The 16352-nt window shown below is 34.0% G+C and overlaps 1 pseudogene; it reads right to left on the bottom strand.

Moving 5' to 3' along the window:
• Positions 1-12287: 12287 nt before the first annotated feature.
• LOC148802122 (putative serine/threonine-protein kinase WNK11 pseudogene) lies at positions 12288-12792 on the bottom strand (annotated as a pseudogene).
• Positions 12793-16352: the final 3560 nt, after the last annotated feature.

Raw genomic sequence — 16352 nt, 5'->3', positions numbered from 1 at the left:
TATATAAACCATCCGATTGCATAATAATAATAATAATAATAATAATACATTTTGTTAACTGCTAGTTTTTTGCATAGAGCTTTTCCTTTTCAAAACCCTTAGACTAGAGAGCTTCTTAATTTTCAAACAAGTAGCATTCTATATTTCAAGAAAAAATTTCTAAAATTAGATTATTCCCACTCTCAAACAAAGTCTACCCACTTTCAAATTAAAGTTTCTTTTTTCTCTAGATATGTGTCTAACCCATGAGAGTAGTTAATTTTATTTTCAAAAGTAAAACAAAAAAGTGTTAACTTCTTAAAGCATGTATCTACTTATTAAAAAAAACCTTAAATGTATGTAAGCACCATTCTTCTAGATGAAATAGGTTGTCAATTACGAAAATTAAATCTGATTTATTTTTTTAAATAAAGAACTTAAATTAAATATAATATAAAAAAAGTAAAACTCGAACTCAAGATGATATATAGGTGTAGTTGCCCCGTACTTCTTAAGGGCTCATTATCTAGCTTAGATGGAAATTAAAAGTCTCTCAAACTAATAGCAATCTACCACATCATTTTTTTTAAAAAAAAAAAGAACACTTTAATTTTAATTTTGAAATGAGGAAAACACTGGTCCCAATGGGGCATATAACACTTTGTTTTCCAATTAATCACAACTAAACCACTTAACATGAACACTGACTAACCCGCACAACTACCACAACTGGTCTTGTTTTTCTTTCTTTGGATGAGATTCGAATTCAAAAGTGTAAATAAGTATGTAGATGTAGTGTGTGTAAGTTTACCAATTTTTGTAAGGGATAAGGTATAAAAGTTTATTTATACTCAATTATATATCCTAAACAAAATTTTAATTCAGGTGAATATATTAACATCTACCTGAGGTAATTTCTGGAATTAGATATATGATATAAATGTTAACGCTTATCTTATTCGAATACATTTACTAATTAAATGCCCGTTTAGTGTGTTTTTTTGGGAAGATCTTTTGATAGCTCTGACAGTTAAAACACGCATTGAACTTTTGCATGAAGATCTGAGCAGCTTGAAGCACTTTTGATAAATGCACGTCTTTTTGCGCGAGACTAAAACACGAAAGATGCAAAAAACTTTATTTGGAACTTCCCAAAAGTAGCCTAAAATGGACTTTTCGCGTCTTTTCGGTGTTCCATCTTTTGATGGCTAGATCTTCGGTATACCAAATAGAAATAGACCGGAAATCAGTCTTCCCGACTTGTAAATAGCCAAAAGACCGCGCAAAAAGATACAAGAAACGGGCCCTAAGTTTGTCAGAGAGTACTTAAAAGTTAAAACGAACATGAAAATCTTTTACATCACCTAAAAATGGTCTTTTCTTTTTCTTTCTTTTCTCATTTTTAATTCCACCTAAAAACGTACAGTCTATTCATTGGGAAAATTTCAGCATAGAAACCTCCCCCTATAACGGGCAAATTTCATCCACTCTGAAAGCTCCATGATGATCCACGTCAGCCCTATATCCCACGGTGCACTTCAATAATTTTCTTCATATATAGAGACATTTTTTGTTAAACTTCCCACCTTTTCTATCTTTAAAAGAAAGCTATAAAGGAGCATTGTTTGGACAAGTTGCAGGGTCTCTTCAGCTTAAAGTTTACCTTATGATCAGTAACAGGTGGAGAGAAGAATAAATAGAAACCATTTTCCGCCCTAAAACATGTTTCCACATGGAAGATTCCTCTCTGCTGGTTTAGACATTTAATTCCAAACGACCCAAAAACAGACTCAACCCCTATCCTCAAAGTTGATAGTCCAATCATCTTGAATGCTTGGTTATGGGCTTTGGCTCAAAATAATAGCTAGATATATGCATATATGGCAATAGTGAGATGTGCTATATTACCCATTTTTCTCTGGTGACATGACAGAAACCCAGATTGGAAACCCTTGGAAATTAAGAGGGTGACGAATCAGAAACACTTTGTATGAAGAGGCGGCCAACCACTGAATGTTCCCCATTTTAAGAATACTTGTATGACAAGTCAACAACATGGTTCGGTTTTGTACATATGGAGGAATTAAACATTAAATCTTTTGAACCACTTTACTAGTGATTTGATTCATCTAACACTGTAGTCAAGTTTGTTGACGTTAGCAATCATAAAACTTGTGGAGGTTGACCTCAGTACTTGATCGATCCATGTCCATGATGCTTAATTAATGGGACCCATTCCTGAAGATAATTAATTGAACTCCCATTATTTTCAATGACCCAGGGATAGTGCAGAGAGCTTTGTAAAACGATTTGATTGGAATCTTTATCTCAAAAGCAAAAATGAAATCTAGTTGTGATATAATAAACAATGGCTTGAATGGCTTTTAAAAGGATCAATCCGCATGATATGAGAATCAATTTATTTGGGTTTTGCACAGGATCCATTTCATCATCACTTCCTTTCTACTATGTTGGGAGGTTCTAGTTGGAAACTTAAAAGAGTCAATCGACTTATGAATAATTGACTAGTGTTATTGATGTTGAGTGATATGATCGCATTGAGAATGCCACTACTGCTTGAGGCCACACGTTAATGAGTTCTTGGCTTAATGAACTAATTAAGCTAGCTAGATAACACAAAAAGCAGATATGCTTTTGTTTTCTTTCTATGCCAATGGATTAATTGCAACTTGGGTTTGGGTTGAAAATTGGGTTGTTAGGATTAGAATTGGAAAAGATCAAAGCCGATATAGACTCAGATTGGGTTAGTCTTGATTCCCTAGACAACTTCACCTAACCCAATCCGAAACTAATGCATTACACTTGTAATTATATATTTGATTTTGTACATTACTTAGTGTGGAGAGGGGATTAGAGAAGATCTCGGTGAAGGACAGTTAATATGATGATATATTTGTTTCATTTTCGTATGTAATATGAATGGTTGAATCCAATTCAACCAACCCAATCTCATAGATGGGAGAGGTTAGGTTTCAAAAACAAAAAATTTCTGAGGCTGTGTTTGGAAATAATATAAATAAGTGTGAATGTAAATATGTAGAATGTAAAACTGTTTATATAAATTGTAAAGTTGGGTTAGCTATGTATTGACAAATTTACCTTCCTACCAAATAGAATTTTAGATGCAACAACGAATTCCAACAAAGCATGTCTTTTTTTTATCAAAAGCCCACTTCTATAAAAATTTACTTCTTTTTTATTGATATATTTTTATTTGTCAATATATAAATGTAATGTTGTCAAATACAGACAAAAATAAATTAGAGTATAAATTTACCCTGAACCGGGATTTATACTCCATTTGCATTGTTTCCAAACACAGCCTAAAGGGAAGATTGGGCCGGGGAATAATTTCCTAGGAGGCTCCCATCTGACACCTTCCAAATACAGATGTTTTCAAGAGTTTTCACCCTTTCCATACAATGTATGATGAACAAGAGACTCGCATCTCCACACTTATCTGCTGTTCAAGTGTTACTGGATCCTCAATAAGAGCACTCCTTTAGTGGATACATGCAAATTGCAAAGCATGGGAAGTGTTAAGATGCTGCAAAATCAGACAATCCATGGTCTCCCTGTGTCCCACACCGCTACAGAAGATTAATTAAGGATCGAATTAGGTCCTGTTTGGCATGTTTTTCTGTAAGGTCTGTCAGCTGTTTAGAAGCTCGGCAGTCCGTATTTTCATCTTTTCTCATTTAGTTGGGATAGCCGCTAAAAAATGTTGTTCCAAAAAGACATGTAAAGTCTGTTTTGGACTATTTTCGGGAAGCTTCAAATGGTGTTTTTGATTTTTTTCTTTATTACGTCTTTGTGCGGAAGGACATATAAGAAGATACACCTTAACCAAATAATCTTCAGATTACCATGAGCTTAATGCAAAAACTCACATCATCTTTTGACTATCAAATTTATCAGAAAATCTTTTAGAAATATCTTAATCTTTACAAATGGAATATAAGAAATAGTTAACAAAGAATGTATGACCCAAAGTTCTTCCAACTTTTTTAAGTCATCTTTTGTATGAAAATATGACTAGTTCCAAATCTTGTGCTTCAATACTCAGATATATATAGTGGAATCAGAAACCTGGAGAATTGAGGATAGTGAATTAATTCCATGTTCAACTCAAATTCCATTGACCCAAGAGTAGCTTGATATTTCCCACTTGTTCTCGCAACAATAGTTATGGTGCATTACTCATTTCATGTTTCCTTTTTTGGAAATATCTGTTACTGAAAAATGAAATGTGTGCCCAAACAAATAGTAATTTTAGTAGAAAATCAATTTCCTAATTGTGGATAAAACGACTAACCGTTGTGTTAAAGAAATTAATCAATATGGGTGCGTTGGATTTTAAAATTCACGTGGAAATTCAGATGCGTATGAATTATAAATTAAAGAAACTTCTGTACACATTAGAATTTTTTTAGTTGGATGGCATATGGAAAATGGTTCGCGTGGTCAAGAATAGTCCAAACTATTTATTAAACTATTTCAGCTGATCAATATTGATTCTTCATGCTTCTTAATAAAATAATTTTTGTAGAAAATAATTTCAGCTGTCGTTTTTCTTTCATATTTTAATTTGATTATATAGTGCAAAAAATAATCTTGTTAGTTAATAAAGTTTTCAAATGTTCTTTGTTGTTTTAACTTTTCCTGTACTTTCTGTTATGTTAATATTGTTTCATTTATATATATATATATGCTGTTTATTATTATTATTATTATTATTTAATAATATTAGGTTCTACTATTGGAAAAATTCCGATGATCATAGAAATTGCAAAAAGCACTCCTAGTGTGAAGATTCAAATTCCCATAAAACTTGTGATTGGAATTCGAATATATGGATATTTTAATTGAAAATCCAGTTCAAGAATTTGGGCACATCCAAATGCCCAAAATTGGAATTCCAACCTATAGTTCTAAATCTTACCCCTAAATGAAGCCTTGTGGAATTGGAGGAAGCCAATTCTATATCTAGCCCTAAATCTAACCATAGTCTTAAGTCTTATTTATGCAATGTTTTTGACATGTCTCATTTCATATTTCCAATAATAGGAAATTGCATCTTTCCCAAAAATTAGACGTGTTTCATAAGAACCAGTAACTGGGGTGGAAAATTAGCTTCCTGCTTACAAACTATGAACTATTGAATGGTATATAATTTTTTCATGGAGAAATCAACTTCATGGGTTGCTTAATTTTGAGGTGAAAAGTAAATAGCTTATGAAGTTGCCTTGATATATATATATATATATTTAGCACCATGAAAAAAAAATACATGAAATGATAAGAAAATAGGTTCTCTCTTTTTGCTTTTTTTGGGTCATTTACTAAAATATGCCCTATAATTTCATGAATTTAGTAAAACCTACCTATAATTTATGTTTTACTAAAACATCCCCTACACTTTGCAAGCAATTTACTTAATCAACCTTCTATTAGATGAAAGTGGAAAAATGACAGTTTTAATACTAATATTCATTCAACTAAATTTAATCAAAAGAAACTAAAAATAAGAATGCCATTTTTGCCCCTAGTAAAACATGGACAACCACTCTATTTTTCTCTAGTTGGTCAATTTTGTTTTCTATTCAAAACGGTATTAGGGGGGGTACTTTTGGAATAAAAAAACGTGGATCTATACCCTTGAACAATTTCCACTCAGTTTAGGGGTAGTTTTGGAGTAAACAACCATGGGTCCATGCCCTTAAATATTTTCCACTTAGTTTAGGTGATCATGTTACTATTTTTATATGACAAAACAAATAGTTCCCAATGAAAGTTCAATTAAGTAAATGGGTTGCAAATTATAAAGGATGTTTTAGTAAAATATGAACTATAGGATAGGTTTAAGTAAATCTGTGAAACAAGGGGTGTTCTAGTGTTCTAGTAAATGACTCTTTTTTGGGGAGGGGGCGGGGGTTGTAGAAAATCTAACTGGACAGATGAAGAAAGCATTGGAACACCATGGTTAAACTTGGCTCGCCTTATATAATTGTTGTTTTGTTCTATCAACCCTGCACAATGTTCAAATATGCAATTATAAGGCATGCATCCAAGGATAAATTTCAAGGCTTTAGTGAAAGGAAGCATATAATATACAAAGGGAAAAACATAGAACAAATTGAGTAAATCTTATTTAAATTAATTCCTACTAAACACTTATATTATTTCTCTTTCATCACTTTCATAACACAGTTTTCTGTTTTCCTAAATCTGGATAAGTGAAAATGAGATTTTGGACAGTGAAGCCTTGATAATTAAATACTTTAACCTTTCCTTTTCTATAGTTTATGCATATTTCATTTATGCAAATTCATTGGAAATATAGATGCTTCTTTTTGGCCTTAATCCGTTACATCTGAAGAGAAAGCTTGAAATGTGTAGAAGAATATAAGCTAATTTTGAAGCCCAAAATCATTGATCACCAATAATATATAACTTCATTGGTCAAAACATTGATCATCAAGAGATCACTCAAAGGTTAAAGTTCAACTTTGTAAACGGAAAGTAGTGAAGTGGCATTTTAAGAAATTAGAAATGTAATGTCGGATTACTTAATTTATACCAGTCAGCATCATTATATCTTTCGGTAGAACTAGTCAGCGTCATAGACAAATAATAATAATTTCAATTTCTGTCTTTCTGCAATGAAGGAGATAGAACTATTTAGCTTGATTAAATCCCAATTGCAGATTGGGCATGCCTTCCGCACGAAATTTGGAAGGCTTCAATTTACAATTTACCTTCAGCGAGCGTCAAAAGACAATGATCCAAATCGATTAGAGAGACAAATATTTAGTTAATGAAAACGTTAATTTAAAATTTTACTTTGTTGTAGTACATTATTGTAACAACTTAACATTTTATCCTCAGAGTTTTCCTTTTTCTATTGGTTAATTAATTACAATTAGTGGGGGATGAAGGCTAACTACAACACGCAAACAACTGCGACCCATTCTTTCCATTTGAAAGTTTTGGGCAGGTATTTAAAAGATTTCTGATCTCCTGGTCATTTAGTCAGCACTCATAGTTTTTTTTTTTTTTTTGGTAGAAGAAGTAATTAAACCGGCAAACAATCACCTAAGCCAGTACGTAATAGTAATTAAAAGTGGAAATATGTCAATTTCACATTGTACAAATCTAAAGCGTCCTACATTTTTTCCCCTTATAGAGGATCCAGATTTCAATGGTGTGACAGGATAATTGTAGAGCAAGAATTCTTCTCTCTAGAATTACTTTTTCTCCAAAATAAAAATTATAAATTGCCTTTCAAAGGAAAAAAAAAGACTACTACTATATTTTTGAATATGTGATTCTATTATTTGGCAAAGAATGCCCTTATCTCCGATCAAATTGATGTATATTAAATTTTATGTATTAATAAAATCAGTTCATTATTGTTTGACAAAGAATGCCCTTAAACTATGAAACTTATGTTAGTTTAAAAGGTTCTCAGCCATTGATGTACTACCAAAATGATGGAGTAGCTTATCTCAGTTGTTGGGACTAAACCCTAAGTAAAGTCAGTGGGTATTTTGAAAAAACACTAAATATAAATCAATTTTCAATTATGCTCTAGACCTCAGAGATAGATGGACAAAACTAGAAAATTAAATTTAACCATGGACTTGATAATGATACTACACTAGGTCTTGGACTGAATTACTTTTAATATGCCAACAAGTGAGATCCTCATAGGGTCAATATCTGGTTATGTTGGAACAATTCAAAATATTGCTAAGTGAGTGATCATTGCGATAAGATCAACCCTTTTGTTAGACAAAGAGAATATCAAAATTTACACTCTCTAATGGAAACTTAAAACTGTTGGCAATAGATTTCAAATGTTTATGAAATATATTTATATTTATGATATATTATTTTATAAAAAAATTTTGCAAAATGTTTTTAATCCCGGGATCCATCTAAGCAGAGAAAGTGACACTGCAGTTAGCAATCAAGGAAGAGATCCTTCCCTTTATGCAATGTTTGATCATTTAGCGTTGAGAGGTTAAGATCAAAAGACCATTATAGGGCTGAAACTTGATGAGCTTCACCTTATACCAATCCATAATCCTCGGGCTTTATAAGGTGATTGAAACCAATGATCACTTAGACTTGAGTGTTGGGCCCAGACTGAGCCTAGTTCGATTGACTCAAGGGTTCATTAACTTTGTTCAATGAATTCAGCCCATGTGTTTCTTGACATGGGCTAAACCCATATCGATTGATATTAGACCTTTGTGGGTCGCATTCCATACATTATTCAAGCCCAATAGACCTTAGCCCATTAACTAGTAAGATTAGTTAGACTAGTCACATGACAACTTTGTCATGCACTTTAGATCGAATATGGGTATGGATATGGGTAGGTTCTACCTGAAATTGGATGGAACTGACCTCGAACCGGCCTTGAATTAACCCCACCCAAACCATATGGGTATGGGTAGGTTCTTGGAACCGACTCTCACCCAAGTCAATTCTAGGGTCTAGGAGTTTACCCTAGCTAAACCAACCCGATGAACTGGCCCTAGTGGAACCAGCCTTGTTACCAAACTTGCCTTGAAATAAACCCTAATATATTTTTAAGGATGTGATGATTTGAACCGAAACACTCATGATTGCAAAAACCATGGTCTCACTTGACCATTGAGTTACTTAAGTGATTTGATCATTTGTTTTCATTTTAATATTTGAATGTGTATAATAAATAATGTAAAAGGGAATATTTACAAAATTTAAATTATAATGACAAATTTTAAAGTATAGATTAGTACATTGTGATAATCTACATATTAAATTACTCAACATAATTAATAAATACAAATAATGTAAGTTTTAAACTATATATTATCATTATTGAAATTCAAGTTTTTAAAGTACTTGTTTCAGTTTTTTGAAGGGAGAGAGTAGAGAAAGAACATGTTCCACAAATAGATCCTAGAACCAACCCTGGAATTGCCAAGGCCAGAATTAACCCTAGAACCAACCTTCACGGGGTAGGTTTCAATTCCAAAAACCTAGAATTGACCCCTTACAAGGTAGGTTATTCTAGGTTCTACCATGAAACCGAACTAAACCGACCCATGCTCACCCCTAAATATGGGTATAGATCTCCATATTAAATAATGTAATTAGACACCTACCCAAATCTAGTTTGGATAAATCCTAACTACACAAGGATTGAAGTTTATTTAAAAAGACAAGAGGGAAAGCTCGACCACTACTAGCCTAGCAACTCTCTTGCACTCTTTCTCTTCTCTCTTGCTTCCCATAAACCCTAATTTTGAACTAGTCTAGAGAGTTGTTCTCTCATTGTTTCTTCTATGATTTTTAGTGCAGCACATTAGATTTGATGTAGTTTCATAGTTGCACATATCCAAGGTTGTTAGACCAATTTGGTTGAAGAGTTGTTGTAGAATGGACCTCCAACATCAACAATGCCATCTTTAATTGCAAAGATGATTTGTGTTTGAGTTTTCTGTGTCAACCACCACTATGAGAGCTTCAATCTGTAAACTCTATATTAGGTACTTTCAGTTTACTTTTGGAATTTAAATCTAGTTCAATCCCATCCTAGATCGATCATAGGAGAATATAGTTCTCCAAATTCAGAGAATCTAGTTCTCGGGTTCAGACTGGAAATTTTTGAAACTTTGCCATAAACCCTGGTTCTAGCACTGGAGTGGAATATATTTGAATCTTGAGTCAAATCAGCCAAAACTAGTCTAGTCAATTTGACCTAGAATTACTTGTACTAAGAATTTGGTTCTCAGATTTGTGCCAATGAACCAAATATTTTATCTTTCTATTTTCTACCATTATTTAGTATATTTTCATGGTGGAATATTGGATTTTTTGGCTAGAGTGTGGTGGAGAATGAAATCTTTATTATTTGCAATATTTATTCATATCATATGCTTTCAACTATTATATGTAATTTGTATTTAATTTTTATTTTCTTAGACAATACGTATTAAGTTTTTTCAAGGTATGCACTAGAAAAATTAGGGCTTTTCTTTTCACTTACACAATGGAGAAAAAAAAATCTAGAGATCACAAAATTTGAAGGTGTTCAAGAATAATGTGCAAATAGCAAATTTGATGGCCATTTGCAATTTTCTCATATCGGATTCTGCTGTTTGGATTCTAAACTGATAATATTCAGATCATAAACCCTAATGTGGGTGCACGTTTTGGAACACCAAATCCTAGGCCGAATTGACCTAGGATTGGTCTAAATCATTAGGTCGATCCTATGTTTGTTTGGGGACTATTAACAGCCCTCAAAGATCTATGTTAAATGACCAATTTCTGATCTAGGTCAAGGATTTGATGGTCCATTACATGGACCAATTTGGCCCATGCTTGAAAAACCCAGATTTGATTAGATTAAATCAAGACAAGCCCATATGGTTTTGGACTAGTATATGGGATGTTTTTTTTTTTTTTTTTTTTTGTAGTTGATCCCATATACCAAGTCATATTTTCTTAATAAACACATTTAACAAATGGTTGATAATGTGTTAATCTAAATGGGCTTAGGTTTTACAAGTTTTGATTGAAATTATTTGAATATATGAGATGTTTTCTACTATGTGAATGTAATTCCGTGCATGGGTCATATGGCATGGCCCATGTTAAGATTTTAGTGGATTTTTATGCCCATCATGATTGAATGCACATCATTATCATGATTATTTATAGATCATTGAATGATCCCCTTAATTATGGGTCCATCCCTTGTTTCCTCTCCAAAGAGGGGAACAACGTAATAACCCTAGCCCATGGGGTGCATATGAATTTTGACTTTATGAAAGTCAATGGGAGCCATTCTGGTGAGATCTAAAATGAACTAGGGACTGTTGTTTTTGTTCCCTCGTGAACAACATAAGTGCATGTTGAAAAGGATTAACATCAGATGACATCTTTAAAGGCCTTTCGTTATTAGTGTCAAAATAGGCTGAAGCGATGAGCATAATGGATTCGAATGGACTAAGGTATGGAAAGTGTTAAGCACCCCTTTGTCCAAGATGTTATGGTATCTCAATATGAGAGTTGTTTAGGCTTAAACTTTAAGAAACATCTTTAAGCAATAAAGAGTAAAGCATCAAAACCTTAGGAGAAGATTCCAAACTTCCTTTAGACTTGTATTAAGTTGATGTTCTTAGGAGTTGGGTACTAGTTTCCCCAAATCACTCACCATTCTACCTCATTCTTCAGGCCTAACCGAAATATATGACTTTTTGGTGTCTCAGGTTGGGATAAATGAAGGGGCAATTTAATTTGTAGCATCGGAATGAAATCTTTCTAGGTTAATGATCAAACGAGTGAACTTGGTCACAAAATTTAATGTATTGGGAATTTTTTGGGTCTCTAAACATGGTGGTGATGTCTAATTGGTCAAATTTCTTTCAAAGATTCCCTCATTTAATTCACTATCCATACCTCATGTTGGTGATGTCTAACTGGGATTTTTTGGGATTTAATGTACTGGGATTTTTGTGGGTCTCTAAACATGTAACCAATGAGATTTGTTAAAATATATTGTTGGCTTGATAGTGAATTAAATGAGGGAATCTTGGAAAGAAATTTGGTGGATAGGCATTTTTAAATGTCATGAATCAAATGGAAGAGAAAGATCATTGATCAGAGTGTGGATTCAAAGAATTGAATCAAATCAAGATTTTAGCTTATGAATCATTGGTGAGAATGCTTGAAGTGCAATTTTATTTATTTAATGATCAAATAAAGGAATGGGCAAATTTCTCAAAGTACCCCTATGGTTTAGGAAATTGACTAACTCTACCCTTACTATTTACATATTGTCTTAAAGTACCCTTAAGTTTTCTGACAATTGTCTAAAACCCCCTTACTATTAACTTTCCGTCACATTCCATTCACATGTGACCACTATATTTTTAAATATTTCTAAAATACGCTAGTTTTCGTTTGATTCAGTGTGGACAAGGGTTTCATCTGATTCCACAGGATGCAAGGAGCTTGTCTTTGTATTTGCAAATGAACGGGAAGAAATCAAGTGCAATGAACTCCAGCGTATAGCTCACATGCTATGTTCATAACCGTTAGTACTCTTCATACAGCTCCAGCGCTATGAACTCCAATATCTCCAACACCGAGTGTGCTATGTGGCTCCTTCCCACTATTATCAACAACCCAAAATCCTCTATCTTCACCTGCTCAATGTTCTCATTGATGAAGACATTGCTATCAGGTGCAATGAACTCCAGCGTATAGCTCACACGCTATGTTCATAACCATTGGTACTCTTCGTACAACTCCAACGCTATGAACTCCGATGTCCCCAACACCGAGTGTGCTACGTGGCTCCTTCCCACTATTGTCAACAACCCCAGATCCCCTATCTTCACCTGCCCAATGTTCTCATTGATGAAGATATTGCTGCAATTAAGATCTCTATGAATGATACAGGGGTCATGAGTGTGGAGATATTCCAAGCCCTTAAGGATTTGTTTCAACCATTTCTTCAAGGCCTTGATGCTTTTGTTCTTCAATGTCCAGTGCAACCTAACCTCGAAGAAGAGATGATTGATGACTGACTCATCCTTGATGATGTTCCTCAGTTGGACTTGGTTCCACGAACCTCTATCCCCTCCTCCTAATTGAACTCGCAATACACCATCTTCATTGCACCTACACCAAGAAAATTGTTGTACCAGCCATAATGTCCCCTCATATCCACCCCACAAATGGCTCAGCATCCTTATCGAATAGCTCTGAACTTGCATAGGGCATCTTCAGATGTTGTTGATAATCCTGAAAATTCTAATTCAAGACAAGGGTTTCATCTGATTCCACAGGATGCAAAGGAAGCATTACATGGGCCACTCAAACCCCCATTGTGTGCATGGTATTAAGGGTGTCCGGTCGCCAAATCTCATCGGTCTTTTATGAAAGATCGGGCACAGAGAGCTAAGATGAGAGAGAGAGAGTTCTAGACTGGAAAGTATATGAATGACTTTTAAGGAAGACATCTCTTTTTTGCAGGCGGGGAATTGATGACCAGACTCTACACTCTTCCCTCTTATCATCTTCTCTTCTAAAGGAAAAGAAAAGTTGAAAGCAGAACCAAGGAAAAATAAAATACAGCCTTCACCGCCGACTGTGTTGTTGCTACTAGTGGTGGATCTGCCTCCCCGACTATCTCAATGTAAAGTTTTTTCTTGTTTTTTATCATCTTAGAAAACTTCGTCACTCTTAGAGAAAGCCAAGAGTAAATTCTAGCAAATTTAGGAGGCTTATTTGGGTGGGTTACTCATTTTCTTTAATGTAAATTATCTTTAATAAATTCTTCCCTGCCGCTATCTATTTATGAGAGTGCAGTGTTATCATATTAGGGAAAGAGAACATTGTATGATTCCAATCTGTATGCCCATTTGCCCTGTTGCCTACTATTCTAGTCCCAACATTTCATGAAAGACAAAATTGACCATTTAATCATCTCATAGATTTTGGATTTGTGGATCTTGTATGTGGAAGATCTTTAACAGGAAACCTTCCAAATTCTTCTCAATTCCAACTTCAACCGGATTTGCAACCACAATCACTATTCTATCAACTCCGCCCTTGAAGTATCCCGTATAAAACCCCAAAGAATGAACTAGAGGAAGATCGATAAAAACACTTTCCCTATTCTTCTAGGAATTTCCACGTCTCCTCTGCCCGGAAAATGAGTTAGTCATTAGTTGGGTTTTATTTTGAAAATTTGAGAAATAATGAAAGATAAATTTGACATTTTGGTTTTTTCCATCAATATTTAATGATGATGATAATTGTTAGAAAACTTGGGGCTACTTTAAGACAATATATAAATAGTAAGGGTAGAGTTAGTCAATTTCCTAAACCATATGGGTACTTTAAGAAATTTGCCCTAAAGGAATCGGGTTAAATTTGACATACTAGGGTTTTTGGGTATTTTAATATGGTGGTGAGGTTTGATTGGTCGGATGAGGTTTATATGTTGGAGATCTATGACTGATAAACTCTAATCAATGTAATTTATTGAAATAGAATCTTGTCTTAATAGTAGGTCAAATAAGGGAATCATGGGATAAAATTTAGTGGGTAGGAATTTTTAAAGGTTCTAAATCTAATGAAGGTGGGGATCTCTGATTGGTGATGTGGATTGACAGGTTTGGTTTAGGTCAAGTTTTTAGCTTATGGCTTATTAACCAACGAAAAGGCTTAAAATGGAATCTTAATTATTTTGAAACGTAATAAAGGAATTTAAGACTTAATGAGATGAAATTTAGTTACTTGGGTAAAAATTTCTTATGTGATTTAATCATAAACATCAAATTAGAATTTTTGTTGATCAGACGGTAAAACAAGGGAATTTTAAGCTAAAATTTGGCATATCAGCATGGATTAAGATGAGGAGTCAAGTGAAATGTTCAAATCTGAGGAAGAGTTTGGTTGCCTAGCTTTATTCATCTAAGGCTGTTGAAATGGAATCTTGGCATTTTTATGGTTGATCATTGTAGATTCGAGATGGGATTTTGGAGTTAATTGTATCTTAGTATCCTTCTTTTTAAACCCAAACTTTACTCCCAATGGAGGAGTGGCCACCATAAAATTTTATTAATGTTTTCCAAACAAATAATAGCCTAAGAGGGGGAAGTAAAAATCTTTACCCCTCGAGAAAAGCTATATACAAAGAGATCATCAAAACAATAAACATTAATTACAAATGAATCCAAATGATCTCTAAAATAAGCAAACAAAAATCTAACCAAATCGCAAAGAAGGAATACCAAGACCATCATTCTTTAGCAGATTGAGCTTTACATGGAAGATCAACCAAGGAGTTATAGATTAAGCTGTTAAGAGAATCACTACCTGGCCCTCTTCGATAGCCTATCAAAAACATTATTCCCTTCTCTCTAGATCTGAACAATGTGCAAGTGCATAACCACCTTAAAGTTCTCAATAAGGGCCATAGGGGTATTACATTTTCCCATCACTATGTCATGAAGGGTTTTAGAGTTTGTCTCAACCAATAACTTCATAATTCCCATTTCTTGAGCAAATTCATTTCCTTCAGTCAAAGCTAATGCTTCTGCATGCTAATTGTTTATCATTCTATCAACTATATATGAAATGTAATCAAAAAGAGTTGTTACCACCATCATGAATTATTCCCCCTTCCCCATTCAGACCCGGATCTCCTCTAGAAGAGCCATCAACATTCAATTTGTAGAAACCATCTGAGATAGACGAGAGGTGTATCACTTTGAGCTTAGCACCCCTAGCTAATTGGTCGTATTTTAATTCACACTAATTAGAAAGAAATATATTTTGAGTGGGGGATAATATTGGTAGTCTCCTTACTCAAGCTGACTATTTCCTAGATCCACTTCTCTATTCTAAAAATCTCATGTTGGGAGCAATGGAAATATCCTTCCATATATCCTTATCCAACACTGTTCTTTCAAATCTCCAAAGGGATAAAACAGGCTAAGGCCTTTGCAGTTCTAGCCATTGATTTTGAGAATTCTCATCCACCAATAACCATTTGTTTGAATAACCACCATCATGGGTTCATGATAATAAAATTCTATCCCCAAAAATAAACTGAAGTGAGACCAAATTTTCCTTGCCAAGCTATTGTACTAAAACAAGTGATCTGTGTCTTCGAATTTAGAATCCTTACAACAGCAACATTTCGACACTAGAGGGATTCCTATGGATTGATAACCCGAGTCCACCCCAACTCTACTTCTTAAGAACCACAGGGTGAAAAAGCTGACTTTCGTAGGGATCACTTGGTTCAAAACAACTTATTGCCACCATCTTACTTCCTCCTATATAGTGACTTCTCACCTAATTCCAAGCCAATTTGGTAGTAAACATACCATCACTGCTAGCCATCCATATCACTTCATCATGTTGGTCAGGTAGACTAATCTTCGAGCTGAGAATTTTGTTAACTATATCATCATTCAACCTGAGATGCAAATGCCATTCTCCTCTTTCATCTACAACATCTTGAACTCTAAGTTGAATATCAATCCCTTCCATATTGTTGATCATGTCTAGTAACAGGCCTGAGTCCAACCAGAAATTTACCATGCCTATTCCTCTAAGCCATTTTGAGGCCTTCACCAAGTCTTTTATGAGGCTAAAATTTATCATCTAGGTTCGTGTTGTCTTCGTGTTTGGTTGAAGTGTAAATTTATTTGCACTAGTACAAATGCATGGGAGTGTAAATGAAAAAAAATACAAATTCTCATTTAATTTTGTTTTGGGTTTCACTTTATTCTACTCCATGTCTTAATTTACTTCATTTATACTGC

This window comes from Nelumbo nucifera, chromosome 2, assembly GCF_055504915.1.
Source record: "Nelumbo nucifera cultivar China Antique chromosome 2, China Antique-T2T, whole genome shotgun sequence".
NCBI lineage: Eukaryota > Viridiplantae > Streptophyta > Magnoliopsida > Proteales > Nelumbonaceae > Nelumbo > Nelumbo nucifera.
The sequence above is the reverse complement of the archived record's forward strand: the minus strand, read 5'-3'. Positions and strand labels throughout refer to the sequence as shown.